This window comes from Equus przewalskii, chromosome 3 (assembly GCF_037783145.1).
Source record: "Equus przewalskii isolate Varuska chromosome 3, EquPr2, whole genome shotgun sequence".
NCBI lineage: Eukaryota > Metazoa > Chordata > Mammalia > Perissodactyla > Equidae > Equus > Equus przewalskii.
This window is the reverse complement of record NC_091833.1, coordinates 22,060,798-22,076,312: the sequence shown is the minus strand read 5'-3', so window position 1 is coordinate 22,076,312 and position 15,515 is coordinate 22,060,798. Positions and strand designations below refer to the sequence as shown.

Below are 15,515 nucleotides of genomic sequence, written 5' to 3'. Positions count from 1 at the left end.
ACTGACGTCCTAAGGTTTAGAGAACTGCTAGTTTTTGCTGGCACCTCCTGGACATCTTCACTGGGTGCCACCATGGAAACTATAATGATGCTCAGAGGGCACGACGAAGTGCCTGAAGTCCTGGAGAGGCTGGAATAGAGACTTAATTACACAAGACTTTGATTTGCCAGGGCCATGTTTCAGACCTGGGCCACTAGACTGGTCCTTGGAGAAAACAAAGTGGCAAGACACATTAAAACACAAAAAGATCCATATTCTTGGACCTCAGGAATCTGACTCCTGAGAATTTATCCTAAAGAAATGATTTGTTTCTGCATTCACTCTAATATTGAGGCATTGAAAACATTCCAAATGCCCATGATTGGGGAACAGCTAAATAAATTGTGGTAACACCAATTCCTACAATAAGTACACATCTAATACTTACCATAATCACAACTGGAAAGGTATATATACCATCACAGGAGAGCGTGTGCTATAACAAAGCATTGCAGACTGAGTGGCGTCAACTACAGAAATTTATTGTCTCACACTTCTGAAGGCTAGAAGATCAAGGTGTCAATCAGATTCGTTCCTTCCTGGGGCTGTGAGGGAAGGGTCTGTTGCAGGTCTCTCTCTTCGGTTTGTAGATCACTATCTTGTCCTTATGTCTCTTTACATTGTCTTCCCTCTATGCAAATCTGTCACTGTGTCCAAATTCCCCTGTTTTATAAGGACATAAGTCATATTGGATTAGGGCCCATCCTAATGACCTTATTTTCAATTGAACGCCTCCGTAAAGACCTCTCTCTAAATAAAGTCACATTCTGAGGTACCAGAGATTAGAACTTCTGTATCTTTTTTTTGAGGGGAGACACAATTAAACCCATAACAGTGTTTTATCACATACTGCTAAGAGAAATAATAATAACAGCAAACTCTCATTTGGCACTTTCTATGGATCAGGTGGTGTTACAAATACTTTAAATATGTTACCTCGTTCAACCTCCACAGCACCCCATGTGGTATTAGTATCCTCATTTTGCTGATAAGAAATTTAAAGCACAGCAAAGTTCTTTTCTCAAGATCACATAGCTAATCAGTGGCAGAATCAGGCTTTGAACCCAGGCAATACGGCTCCAGAGACCAAAAACTTAACCTCCTCATCATACTGCAAAATTTTATGTATGTTATGATTACAATATTAAAATATGTAAAAAATATTTTTGCAAACAAAGCCTTAATAGAATAGGCAAAAATGAAAGTAGTTTATAAATAGGAGAGTGTACATCTTATGATGTTACATTACTCTTACAGTTAATATATACACATGCTTTCACAGACTTTTTCTGAAAACAAAGAATGCTTTGACCAAGTCTCCCCAATCTGGGAAAATTCTTAAGGATACCAGACATCAAAAGATGAATGATAATAACCATCTGGGATAGCCAGTTGCTGAGATGGCCCCAGTGATCCTTGCCTTCTGGTGTTCACCCCCTTGTGTGGTCTTTCCACGTTCAATAAGGGCTGACTTGCATGAAAAATAGAACAATAGAACAATAGAATACTGCAGAAGTGATAGCATGTGACTGTCAAGGCAAAGTTCAAAAAAGGCATTGCAGCCTCCACCTTGGTCTCTTGGATCTCTTGCTCTGGGAAGAACCAGCTGCGATGTCTTGATGACACTCAAGCAGCCCCGTGGAGAGCCCCAGATGAAGAGGAATTGAGGCCTCCTGACAGCAGCAGCATCAACTTGCCCACCATGTGAGTGAACAACCTTTGGAGCTGATCCTCTTGCCCCATTAAAACCTAGATGACTACAGCCTCAAAGTCTTGGCTGCAACCTGGTGGGAGACCCACTAACCACTCAGCCCAGGCCCTACTGAATTTCTGGCCCACACTGTTATAAACAGAATAATGCCTCCAAAAATGTCCACATCCTACTGCCTGAAACCTGTGAATGTGTCACCTTACATGGCAAAAGCAACTTTGCAGATATGATTAAGGATCTCCAGATCAGCAAATTATCCTGGATTATCTGGGTGAGCCAAGTCCCCTGGGCCTGAGCTCTAACCTGCCTGGGCTCTAAACCCTCTGCAACCTTTGGAAATGGTGGATAGTGTATGAGGGACAATTCTAATTATGCAAGTGGACAGCTTACACCAAAAGGAGTCCCCCAGGCTCTGAAGACTGGGCCTGCCCTTGACAACTTTTCTTTCCTCTAGAGAAATGGGTGCTTGCGAATGAGGTATAGAAACTGCTTTTTGTTTTGTTTTTGTAGAGTGTTAAGAAAAATTTATTTGACACTTGGAAATGAGGCAAAAGATAACTGCATGTCTTCGATGTCATATGGGGTGTTGTCTCCCAGGCCCACCCCAAATTATGGATTCTCTAGGGGTGGTATGCCCTTATTTGACTCACTGTGTGCTCTTGATTCGGGCTCAGGCTCAAACTGGATTTTCTTTTGATCAATTGCAAATACTTTTTGTGAAGTAAAGAGGCAAATGATTTCCTGTCTAGTAGAAAGAATAACTTCAAAGTTTGTAGTTCATTGCTGTGTAGACGGGGTGATCAGCTCTTCCCATCTGCCCAGGGGCTAAGGGGTCTCCTAGGATGAAGAATTTTTAGCACTAAACCGTCACTGTCCCAGGCAAACTGGGGAGCTTGGTGACCATACCTGCAAGACATTAACCAGCCTTGGAGCCGCCTCAGCCGTCTCCTTCCAGCATTCTGCCTTTCATGGGCCAGAAACGCTCTCCCATCTGCCTCTGAACCAGTTTTCTCATATTGCTCTTATGTCATTAATGAGCTAAATAAATCTTTGACACATCCTCGCTTTACATTTGCATGAGTCATACTTTTCAAGAGTTTTAAATCAGTGCTTTGGCAAGAGAAGGGCTTTCTCTGATGAGGGGGGTAGGGGCGGTCTTGCCAGGAAAGCAGGCCTGAGGATCCATACCGGAGAGGCTGTTTCTATTTTTCTTCCCTTTATTGATCCCCTTTCCCTTGAGCCTATAGATACGCTTAAGTCTCTTTCTCCTAGAAAAACAGCCTCTCTTCCTCCTGGCAACGGCCCTGTCCCTGTACATTCTTCTCATCCAAGAGTGTGATCCGGTTCCTTCCTAGCAACCCTCTCATGATCTTTAGCCAAAATCACTGACACATCCAAGTACAACTAAACACTTTCCAATCTTGAATTCACTTAGCTTCTCTGTAGTAAAAAATGTTTATAGCTCCCAATATCTGACACTCACTGAGTACTGACGTTCAACCGAGGACTCACCGAATTTGTCTTTCATTGAGCATTTGCCATTCAGCGACTCACTGTCCGGCCACTTGGCATGATTTACTGATCACTTGCTCCTTCTTGTTTACGGAGCTATACTTCCTTAATATCACTCAAACCTACTTCCTTTCCATCCGCAATATCAAGACCTCGGCTTGGACCAGCTCTCCCTCCAAAATTCCCAGGATGTTATTTCTATACCAAATTTGACTAAGGTACTTCCCTGATGAAAAGCCATCTCTGGCGGTTCCCCACAGCCTACAGTCGCAAACCTAGCCATGCCATGCCAATACACGATTTATTTATAAATTATGTCCATATGCTACTGTACTAATCTATTTCTTACATTACAAATCAGATGTGGAAAACAGAAGTAACCAAAGGGATAGCATTTACAAATTAAATAGAAGTTCTAATTTTCTTCCTGACCCCGCAGTGGAGGTCGCCTGCCCTGGCTTGGAGTCCACAGGCCCACATTGGGAGGTCCAAGGACACATGGCTGACTTCCAAAGCTTCTACGATCTGGCCCTGCCTGTGTCTCCTGCCTCTTTTCCCTTTACTTTGCCCCTTCTCCTCATTCTCTGGTCCAAGTGGAAGAATTTGAACTTGAAGCTCCCCAAACCCGCCTGCTTTCGACTTGCTGCCCTTTGTTTGGAACACTGTTCCCTGCCTTGGTTCCCTAAGCTGCAAGCCCCTTTGTCTTATTTGTTCCTAAAAGCCTTCCTTAAGTACTCATTCCCTGGGAAGCTGTTTTTGGGTTGCTTCTGCCTTCATACCCTATCCACACCCCACGCACACCTTTTTCTTTATGATATGACACCATGTTCACCTCTCTGCCTCTCTCATTGAGCTGTGAACTCTCTAAGCGGCTATCTTGTTCACTCAGGAGTCCCCAGTGCCTGATAAACAACAATGACAACAACCAATGCTTCCATAGTGTTAATATATGCTGGTCACGGCTTCCAGGGTTTTATACATAGTTACTTTATTTAATCCCATGAGATGGGTACAATTAACAATTATCCCTATTTTGCAAATGTGGACTCTTGGGCACAGAGAAGTTGAGTAACTTCCCCAGGTCACCCATGTAGTGTTTGAAGTTCAGGAAATACTGAACTAAACCGAGCTGTGTGCTTTCTATCAGCCCTGTGATGAGGGAAGTACAGTCACCCACGCCCAGATGGGGAGGAAATGCTCAGGCTGAGGGAGCGGGGTGCGTGATGTGGGCTGGCCCAGCCAGAGCCTGCGCTGCCCCCTGCTGGCCAGCTCTGCCCTCGCTGCAGGCTTAGCCAGCCAGAAGTCCCCTCTGCCACCTGAGCTTGACTCTGGGGTCTGACATGCACAGGATATTCTGAGGGGGAAAGGGCCAGAAGACCATGGGAAGAACATGTAGGGATTTCCCCTTGATCTGCACACCCAAAGGACCATCTCCCTGACAGGGATGGCCAAATGAAACCCTCAGAGTTAGAATAGAATTGAGAAAGTAAACTCTTTGCCCCCAAATGCCATAGAATGTTCCCAAAACCATTAAAACCATTTGTTTTTTTTAAGAGAAAAATTTAGGAAAGTATTTGTATTATTCTTAGATTAGGCTCTCCTTTAGGATGGAAAATTAAGTGCTAACCTATATTAACAGATTAGTTCTCAAATGGGGTGCCTCATGGAACTATTCAAAAATACAGATGCTCAGCTGCATTCCAAGCCTGCTGAGTCAGAACCCCCACCACTGCATATTATTTCCCCTCAGGGCTGGCTCCAGGCCACATTTTCCCAAACCCCCAAAGCTCTGAGACCCTATAGCACACCACTTTTCCAGTTTAAGCCAAGGCAATGCCTTTACATCTGGTCTTCAGTAGAAAACTGTGCTATTTTATACTCTGTGAATTGTAGGTAATTTATAACAACGCAAAAAAAAAAACAAACAAAGAAAACCGTTGTTTGAAGACATGTAAATTCTATCCTGTCTGGTAGTGGTTCCATTGATTTTCCTTTCCCTCTTTGGAAGAAATCACTTTTGCCTCCTTTGTACACTCATTTCATTATTCCTGATCTGTAAAGGGTCTGTTCTTCAGATTCTCTTTTGAACCAGTTGTAACATCTGCCTGATTCCCTCAGAGATTATTGAGTTAAATAAAGTCTTCAGCATGTGTTCATTTTATATCTGTGTGAGGAGTTGTGAGTCTATGTTTTTTGGAAAATTATCTCTAACATACCAATGCTAAGTCCTTTTCTTCTCTGCTCTTTAGCCATCCGATCCTTGTGCTCGCTGCTTTACTGGAAAGTTTGGGGGGGGTTCTCAGAAAAGGGCTCTTTCCCTTGTAACCTTTCACCATATGCATAATGGCTGCCCGAGGGTTCCTGGAAGAAAAGTAGCAGAGTGACCAAAAGATGTTATATTTTTAACTTAGGCAAAACAGAGGTCAAGGCATTGGTTTCTAAATTTCCCTTCCACAAAAACTGAAATAAAAGAACATAAACTAAAATTAAAGTTAAATAAACCCATCAGATTTCTTTTGGGCTCTAATTCTCAAATACCTTATTTGAGAACACTTATTTACTTACTCCTCCCTTGCTCGTATAGTTGATTGATTTATCAAAAATTACACATATTATTATGTCGGAAGCAAAATGGCGGGATGAGCAGACCCGGGATTCTCTCCTCTCCAAAATACAACAAAAGATTAGAAGAACTGAATTTCAGAGAATAAACATAATGCCAGCTCGTCAGAGACCTACAATACCAAGAAAGTAGAGATCATAACCTTGCTTACACCTTTGGAGGCGCTGGAACGGCAGGAGAGAACATCGCTCCCTCCCCTAGAGTCTGCGATGGCTGCGGCGCGGGTCGGGAAGGAGCGGGGGAGGGGCCGTGCAACCGGGGGATCATCCAGGACTCCTGCCTCTGATTCAGTGGAGACCCGCTGATCTGAACCCAGACCAGCGCGTGTGAGTAACAGCCCCTCCCCCCCAAGCAAAGCCAGTGGGCGCAGCCATCTTGCCCCAAGGCGGAGAGCTAACACGCCGCTCTCGACCCCCATCTAGTGGCGACAGGCTGTAACTGCAACTGAATTCTACCACCATGAGAAAAAACTGCTCCTCTACCGTCCAGCAATTTATAAAAGCCCCAGACCAGAAGGAAAACAATAAAAACACAGAATTAAGTCCTGAGGACTTGGAATTAGGTAAACTAAGTGATAATGAATTCAGAGCAGCTATAATCAAAAAACTCAATGAGGTAGAGAGAAAGATAGAGAAACAAGCCGAGTTCTCGAGTTACTTCACAAAAGAGATTGAAATCATAAAGAAGAATCAAACAGAATTACTTGAGATGAAAAACACAATGGACCAGATAAAACAGAATACGGATTCCCTGAATGCCCGTGTAGACAACATAGAGGAGCAAATCAGCATAATCGAGGACAGACAGGCTGAATGGCGCCAGACAGAGGAAGAAAGAGAACTAAGAATTAAAAAAAAATGAGGAAAATCTCCGAGAGATAATGGATTCAATGAGGAGTAAGAACATAAGGATCATAGGAATTCCCGAGAATATGGAAAAGGAAAATGGAGCAGAAAGTGTGCTTAACGAAATTATTGAAGAGAACTTCCCAAATCTAGGGATCAACAGAGAAATGTGTCTAGAGGAGGGTTTTAGATCTCCTAGATTTGTCAATGTAAAAAGACCCACCGCAAGGCACATAATAGTAAAGTTGGCAAATAGGAATGATAAGGAAAGAATACTCAGGGAAGTAAGAAAAAAAAAGAGAATAACCTATAAAGGAGCCCCTATCAGACTGTCAGCGGATTTCTCTACAGAAACCCTACAAGCTAGGAGAGAATGGAGTGGTATATTCAAAGCTTTAAAGGATAAAAACCTTCAGCCAAGAATACTCTATCCAGCAAGAATTTCCTTCAGATATGAGGGAGAAATTAAATCTTTTCCAGACAAACAAAAGTTAAGGGAATTTGTAACTAAAAGCCCTCCATTACAAGAAATCCTCAAGAAGACTCTCATACTTGAAAAAAGAAAAAAGGGAGAAAGGCAACACAATCCACAGACTAGGGAGACTGATGGATAGAACCAGAACAGGATAGCAAATATTCAACTATAGCATTAGGATAAAAATAAGGAAACTACCAAAACAAGGACGATCTTAGCACTCTAACTACAAATTAATAAGACGAGTTGGAATAAAAAATGAAAATAATTATTTAGGAGGGGAAGAGCAAAGGGTCTAAATCAGTATTGGTCAAGTAAGTAAGAGACCACCAGAGAATAGACTATATTATACACGAGATTCTAAATACAAACTTCAAGGTAGACACTAAAATAAAGTACAGAACAGAGTCACAAATCATAGATAAGGAAAAATCTAAGAAACCCAGCATAAGAAATTGCAGTATTAAATGGGTAGTCTAAAGCACACAGGAAAAGAAATACAGGAAAACAAGATAATGAGCGACAGATTAACAGCATTAAGTCCACATGCATCAATAATCACTCTCAATGTGAAAGGATTGAACTCTCCAATAAAAAGACACAGAGTGGCAAAATGGATTAAAGAACAAGATCCAACAATTTGTTGCCTCCAGGAAACACACCTCAGCCCCAAGAACAAACACAGACTCAGGGTGAAGGGGTGGAGGACAATACTTCAAGCAAATAGCAAGGAAAAAAGGCAGGTGTTGCAATTCTCATATCAGACCAAGTGGATTTCAAAATAAGACGAGTAAAGAGAGACACAGAGAGGGACAATATATAATGATCAAAGGGACACTTCATCAAGAAGAAATAACGCTTATAAATATCTATGCACCCAACACAGGAGCACCAAGATTCATAAAGCAACTATTAACAGACCTAAAGGAAGATGTTAAAAACAACACGATAATAGTAGGGGACCTCAACACCCCACTCACATCAATGGACAGATCATCCAGACAGAAAATCAACAAGGAAATAGTGGAGCTGAATGAAAAACTAACACAATTGGACTTAATAGACATATATAGATCACTCCACCCTGAAGGAGCTGAATACACATTCTTCTCAAGTGCACATGGAACATTCTCTAGGATAGACCATATGTTGGGAAACAAGGCAAGCCTCTACAAATTTAAAAAAATTGAAATAATAACAAGCATCTTCTCAGATCATAGTGCTATAAGGCTAGAAATTAATTACAAGAAAAAAGCTGAGAAAGGCACAAAGATGTGGAGACTAAACAACACACTACTGAACAAGCAATGGATCATTGAAGAAATTAAAGAAGAAATCAAAAAATACCTGGAAACAAATGAAAATGATAGCATGCCATACCAACTCATATGGGATACAGCAAAAGCTGTATTAAGAGGAAAATTCATCGCAATACAGGCACATCTTAACAAACAAGAAAATCCCAAATAAGCAACCTTAAAGCACACCTAACTGAACTAGAGAAAAAAGAACAAATGAAGCCCAAAGTCAGCAGAAGGAGAGAAATAATAAAAATCAGAGCAGAAATAAATACTATTGAAACGAAAAAGGCAGTAGAAAGGATCAATGAGACAAAGAGCTTGTTTTTTGAGAAGATAAATAAAATTGACAAACCACTAGCCAGACTTACAAAGAAAAAAAGGGAGAAAGCTCAAATAAACAAAATCAGAAATGAGCGAGGAGAAATAACAACAGACTCTGCAGAAATACAACAGATTATAAGAGAGTACTACAAAAAACTATATGCCAACAGAATGGATAACCTAGAGGAAATGGATAAATTCTTGGACTCCTACAATCTCCCAAAGCTCACTCAAGAAGAGGCAGACAATTTGAACAGACCAATCACAAGGAAAGAGATTGAAACAGCAATCAAAAACATCCCAAAGAATAAAACCCCAGGACCAGATGGCTTTCCTGGGGAATTCCACCAAACTTTCAGAGAGGATTTAATACCTATCCTTTTCAAGCTATTCCAAAAAATTAGGGACGATGGAACACTTCCTAACACATTCTATGAGGCCAACATCACGCTGATACCAAAACCTGACAAGAACACCACGAAAAAAGAGAACTACAGGCCAATATCACTGATGAACATAGATGCAAAAATTCTAAAGAAAATTTTGGCAACCAGAATTCAGCAATTCATCAAAAGAATCATACATCAGGATCAGGTGGGATTCATACCAGGGACACAGGGATGGTTCAACATCCGCAAATCAATCAACGTGATACACCACATCAACAAACTGAGGAATAAAAGCCACATGATCATCTCAATAGATGCAGAGAAGGCATTTGACAAGATCCAACAGCCATTTATGATAAAAACTCTGAACAAAATGGGCATAGAAGGAAACTACCTCAACATAATAAAGGCCATATACAACAAACCCATAGCCAACATCATACTCAATGGGCAAAAACTGAAGCCCATCCCCCTGAAAACAGGAACGAGACAAGGATGCCCCCTATCACCACTCTTATTTAACATAGTACTGGAGGTCCTGGCCAGAGCAATCAGGCAAGAAAAAGGAATAAAAGGAATCCAAATAGGGAGGGAAGAAGTGAAACTCTCGCTGTTTGCAGACGACATGATCTTATATATAGAAAATCCCAAAGAATCCATTGGAAAACTGTTAGAAGTAATCAACAACTACAGCAAAGTTGCAGGGTATAAAATCAATTTGCATAAATCAGTAGCATTTCTATACTCCAGTAATGAACCAACAGAAAAAGAACTCAAGAATACAATACCATTCACAATCGCAACAAAAAGAATAAAATACCTTGGGGTAAATTTAACTAAGGAAGCGAAGGACCTATATAATGAAAATTACAAGGCCTTTCTGAGAGAACTGGATGACGACATAAGGAGATGGAAAGACATTCCATGTACATGGATTGGAAGAATAAACATAGACAAAATGTCCATTCTACCTAAAGCAATCTACAGATTCAACGCCATCCCAATCAGAATCCCAATGACATTCTTTACAGAATTAGAACAAAGAATCCTAAAATTCATGTGGGGCAACAAAAGACCCCGAATTTCTAAAGCAATCCTGAGAAAAAAGAACAAAACGGGAGGCATCACAATCCCTGACTTCAAAACATACTACAAAGCTACAGTAATCAAAACAGCATGGTACTGGTACAAAAACAGGTGCACAGATCAATGGAACAGAATTGAAAGCCCAGAAATAAAACCACACATCTATGGACAGCTTATCTTTGACAAAGGAGCTGAGGGCATACAATGGAGAAAAGAAAGTCTTTTCAACAAATGGTGCTGGGAAAACTGGAAAGCCACAGGTAAAAGAATGAAAATTGACCATTCTTTTTCACCATTCACCAAAATAAACTCAAAATGGATTAAAGACCTAAAGGTGAGACCTGAAACCATAAGGCTTCTGGAAGAAAACGTAGGCAGTACACTCTTGGACATCAGTATTAAAAGGATCTTTTCGGACACCATGCCTTCTCAGAGAAGGGAAACAATAGAAAGAATAAACAAATGGAACTTCATCAGATTAAAGAGCTTCTTCAAGGCAAATGAAAACAGGATTGAAACAAAAAAACAATCCACTAACTGGGAAAAAATATTTGCAAGTCATATATCTGACAAAGGCTTAATATCCTTAATATATAAAGAACTCTCGCAACTCAACCACAAAACATCAAACAACCCAATCAAAAAATGGGCTGGAGACATGAACAGACATTTCTCCAAAGAAGATATACTGATGGCCAATAGGTACATGAAAAGATGCTCATCATCGCTGATCATCAGGGAAATGCAAATCAAAACTACACTAAGATATCACCTTATACCCGTTAGAATGACAAAAATGTCTAAAACTAATAGCAACAAATGTTGGAGAGGTTGCGGAGAAAAAGGAACCCTCATACACTGCTGGTAGGAATGCAAACTGGTGCAGCCACTATGGAAAACAGTATGGAGATTCCTCAAAAAACTAAAAATAGAACTACCATACGATCCAGCCATCCCACTACTGGGTATTTATCCAAAGAGCCTGAAGTCAGCAATCCCAAAAGTCCTGTGCACCCCAATGTTTATTGCAGCACTGTTTACAATAGCCAATACGTGGAAGCAACCTAAGTGCCCAGCAACAGACGAATGGATAAAGAAGATGTGGTACATATATGCAATGGAATACTACTCAGCTGCAAAACAGAACAAAATCATTCCATTTGCAATAACATGGATGGACCTTGAGAGAATTATGTTAAGTGAAATAAGCCAGCGAGAGAAAGATAATCTGTGTATGACTCCACTCATATGAGGAATTTAAAACTATGGACCAAGAACAGTTTAGTGGATACCAGGGGAAAGGTGGGGTGGAGGGTGGGCACAAAGGGTGAAGTGGTGCACCTACAACATGACTGACAAACATTAATGTACAATTGAAATTTCACAAGATTGTAACCTATCAATAACTCAAAAAAAAAATTACACATATTAGAATTGTTTTACTTTTAATGCACCTTATGCAAGATGCCATGGAAAATATAAGGTCCCTATCATCTCCCTGAGCACACAGATTCATCTCTAAGAACTAATGTCATTTATCCAACAGTTACTTATTGATCACCCTCTGTGTGCCATGCCATAATGGCAAAGATATCGTCCCAGGGAGCTGACAGTCTAGAGAGAGGGACAGACTACACAAATAAATGCATAATTTCAAATTTTTGAGACAAACAAATGAAAGGCATGTTTTGAACCAAAACTGCAATCATTCAAAAAAGGAGAGGCCAATGTGGGCTACAGTCGTGGAAGGTATTTTGGTTATCTTTGTTGAGTAACGAATCACCCCGAAACTTAGAGACATACGACAATCACTTATTATGCTCACGGATTCTGTGGCCAGGACTTTGGGAAGGGTACAGCAGGGACAGCCTGTCTCTGCTCCACAATGGTAGGAACTGAACAGAAAGACTCAGAGGCTGGAGGTAATTCAATGGCTGGAGCTGGACTCATTGAGGGCTCATTCACTGATATCTGGCAGGTGATGCTGGCTGTCGACTGGGACCTTAGCTGGGGCTAACCACCAGAACACCTACACGTGGCTTTTACCTGTAGCTGGGGATTCCTCACATTATTGTGGTTGGGGTCCAAGGTGGTGCATCCTCAGAGACAGTCAGGTGGAAGCTGCATCGCCTTTTACGACAAGCCTCAGAAGATGTTCAGCGTCAGTTCTGCCACATTCTATTCAGGGCCAGCTTCATGGGCATGCAACCTGTGCAGTCACACAAGGCCCCATACTTAGAATAGCCTCATGCTTGGTTTAATGCTCTACTGTCACCATCTTGAAATTCTTAAAAATATTTGAACAAGGGGCCGCACATTTTCAGATTGCACTGGACTCCACAAATTTTGTAGCCAGTCCTGATTCTCTTTATCCAGGCAGTCACAAAGGCCTGTGCAGGCTCCCAGGGTGGGGATATAGACTCCCACTCTTGATGGGGCAGTAGCAAGAATCTGGAAGAGCATGTGGGACTGGAAAGATTATTGTGGCCTTTTTTAGAAAGTGCAAACTGCCACAGAAGATTTGTGGAAAAGACACAATGTGGACCTTGAAAAGACTTTCTTCCAATTTTGTAAACTTCCCAGCCTCCCACAAGGATATCTTCCGGTCCTTCTAGTTCCACAAAGCCATCCTAGGGAGATTAAAAAGGTGATATTTATCTACCCATCCGTCCATTCAACAAATCCCGATTGAGCATATATTAGAGGAGCGTTGACAGGTGACCTCTGGCCTCACTGGACTTGGTGTTCATAACGATGGGGTGAGTGACAGGAGAAGAGACAGCAAAGGATAAAGCACCAAGGAGCCTGCAGACAAAGTACAAGGATGTTCAAGAGAGCAAGAGACCACTTTCCACTGGGAGGCGTCACAGCTGGCTTCCTGGAGGCCTGCGTCCGGGTGACTCCCTCCACTCGTTCAACAGACTCATTCACTCACTGAACAGGTACCATTTGTCCCATTTGTGTTCCAGGCACTGGGGAGAACAGGGAGAACAAAGTCCCTGCTCTCATGGAGCTTACCCAAGAGGAGGGCAGCCGAATAACAAATTAAGAAATAAGTATGTAATGTTTATTGACTGCAAGAAGTCCTAAAGAGGAAGAAAACAAAAATAGACGAGAGGAGAGGGACATAGTCAGAAAGTCCTCTGTGACGTGGGAACATTTGGGCAAAGCTCTCTGAATGAAGGGAGAAAAAGAGCTGTGTTCCAGGTAATAATAGCAACGACAAAGGCCCTGAGACGGGCCCGGCGGCCCCGATCTCCTCAGCAGAAAGACGGCAGGAAGAAAAGTCTGGAGTCTGCTGCCCAATGCTGTTTCCATCTGCCCTGGCTGCTTGTCCCTCACGCACTTGGAGACAGGAGGCACTGACTGAGCACCATGGAGAGCTTTCCTGCCCACCACGCACGAACCCATCAGTTTCCTTTAAATGTGTAAATGTTTCACATTCCTTTAAATTTGACTCCTTAAGCATTTTGACTACTTGTTATCAAATTTTTAGACAATTACGGGGAAATATCCTTAAGTGGACAAAATAATTTTCTCAAGTGTTTAAACACAAACAAAACATAACAACCTCGAAAGCTGTACTTTCCAAAGGTTCTCCGATGGGCATGTATTATTTTTATAATCAGAAAAAAAGTTCTTAAAACATTTTAAAGCGAAAACTCAAACATTTGCTAACACACACTGTTGGTGAAGTTACGGGGAAATAGGCACTCAAATATACCGATGGGAGCGTCAAGTCACACAGTCCCTATGGAGGACAATTCAGCAATCTGTATCAAAATTGTAAATGTATATACCTTTGACCTAGATATTCAATTTTTGTGAATTTATCCCATAGGTGTAAGTGCGAGCAGCCAAAATGATGGGCGCACAAGTTTGCTCATCCAGCTTGTTTGTAGTAGCAAAAGATTAGAATTAACCCAAATGTCCATCAAGAGAGGGCTAATTAAATGATACATCCACTCAATGGAGCACTATGCAGCTTGAAACAAGAAATGAAGATGCTCTTTGTTTACCAATATGAAACAATCTCCAAGATAAATTAAGTGAAAAAAGCAAGATCAGAACACGGTGCACTGTGTTATCTTTTGTGTGAATCGGAGAGAGGGTTATACATTTGTTCCACTTGCATTTACCAGAATGACTCACAAGACTATCATTACAACGATAATTTGTCGAGTGGGATCTGGATCCCCTTTACCTGCTGGTGCACCCCCCACCCCCAAGCTGCAATGATGCTGACTGACGGCAATCCACAGCTATCCCTTCTCTGGAGAATTGCCTTCTACCCAGTGGAGAGTCACCTTGCCTGGAAAGGCAACACCCTCAAACCCCACACTCAGGGCAGACCTCAGCCAATGACTGACTGACACAGTGTGCAAAAGACCAATTCTCTTGCCTCAATTGTGGACTAATTCAATGGTACAATCTGTGTGCCAGGGCTTCCCCACGAGATCAGGCTTCCATAACTGGAAAGTCCAGAGGTTGGCTGACTTCAGTCACACTTTGATCCAGAGGTTCACGGTGTCATTAAGCCTCCAGCTCCATTCTCTCTGGTTCTCCCAGTCCTCATCCCTTCTGTATGCCACCGTTTATCTCAGATCAGGTCCCTCAGGGCACTCACAACGACTACTCGGCTACAGCAGTGTCATCTTGCACAGAGAAAGAGAGGGCTTCTCCTCTGGTAGCTCCCAAAGAGAGAGGACTCTTTATTCTAAAAAACCTCCAGCAAGGTCCATGTCCTCAAGTCGCCCAGTCTGAATTTGGTCACATGCTCATCCCGGGAGGAGTATCCATGGTCAGAGAACAGGACACATGAGCAGCATTAGCTAAGAGCGGAGGGTGAGATTGGTCTCTCCAAACCACTTGACTGAGAATGGAGGAAGAAAAATCTGTGCACTGTGTTAGGGAGACAAGGGGAGATGGATACCGGAGAGGGAGCGAATAAATGACCACCATGGAGACTGAGGCTTTGGTTTTCAAAGCAAGAGGCAAAACTGTTTGCTGGGGGAGTGAAAAGAGTTAGAATTCTGTGGGAGGCTTGAGAGAGGGGGGCAGAAGTTTAGGAAGTTTGTTGAGGGAAATGGGAAAGGAAGAGGACCAAGAATAAGCAAAGAGTTTTGTGGGTGGCACTGGGGGCTCGATAGTGGTTGGGGTCAATGGTAGCCTCCCCTCTCTGCTTGGCTGTGCTTCCCCAGTGGTCCACTGGC

At 42.1% G+C, this 15,515-nt stretch overlaps 1 long non-coding RNA gene across 1 annotated transcript; it reads right to left on the bottom strand.

The window, feature by feature from the left end:
- Nucleotides 1–500: 500 nt before the first annotated feature.
- LOC139082634 (uncharacterized) lies at nucleotides 501–6,220 on the bottom strand. The gene is made up of 3 exons (XR_011538841.1): nucleotides 6,028–6,220; nucleotides 5,479–5,623; nucleotides 501–702 (listed from the first exon to the last, which is right to left on the bottom strand). It is a non-coding gene; the product is annotated as an uncharacterized lncRNA (long non-coding RNA).
- Nucleotides 6,221–15,515: the final 9,295 nt, after the last annotated feature.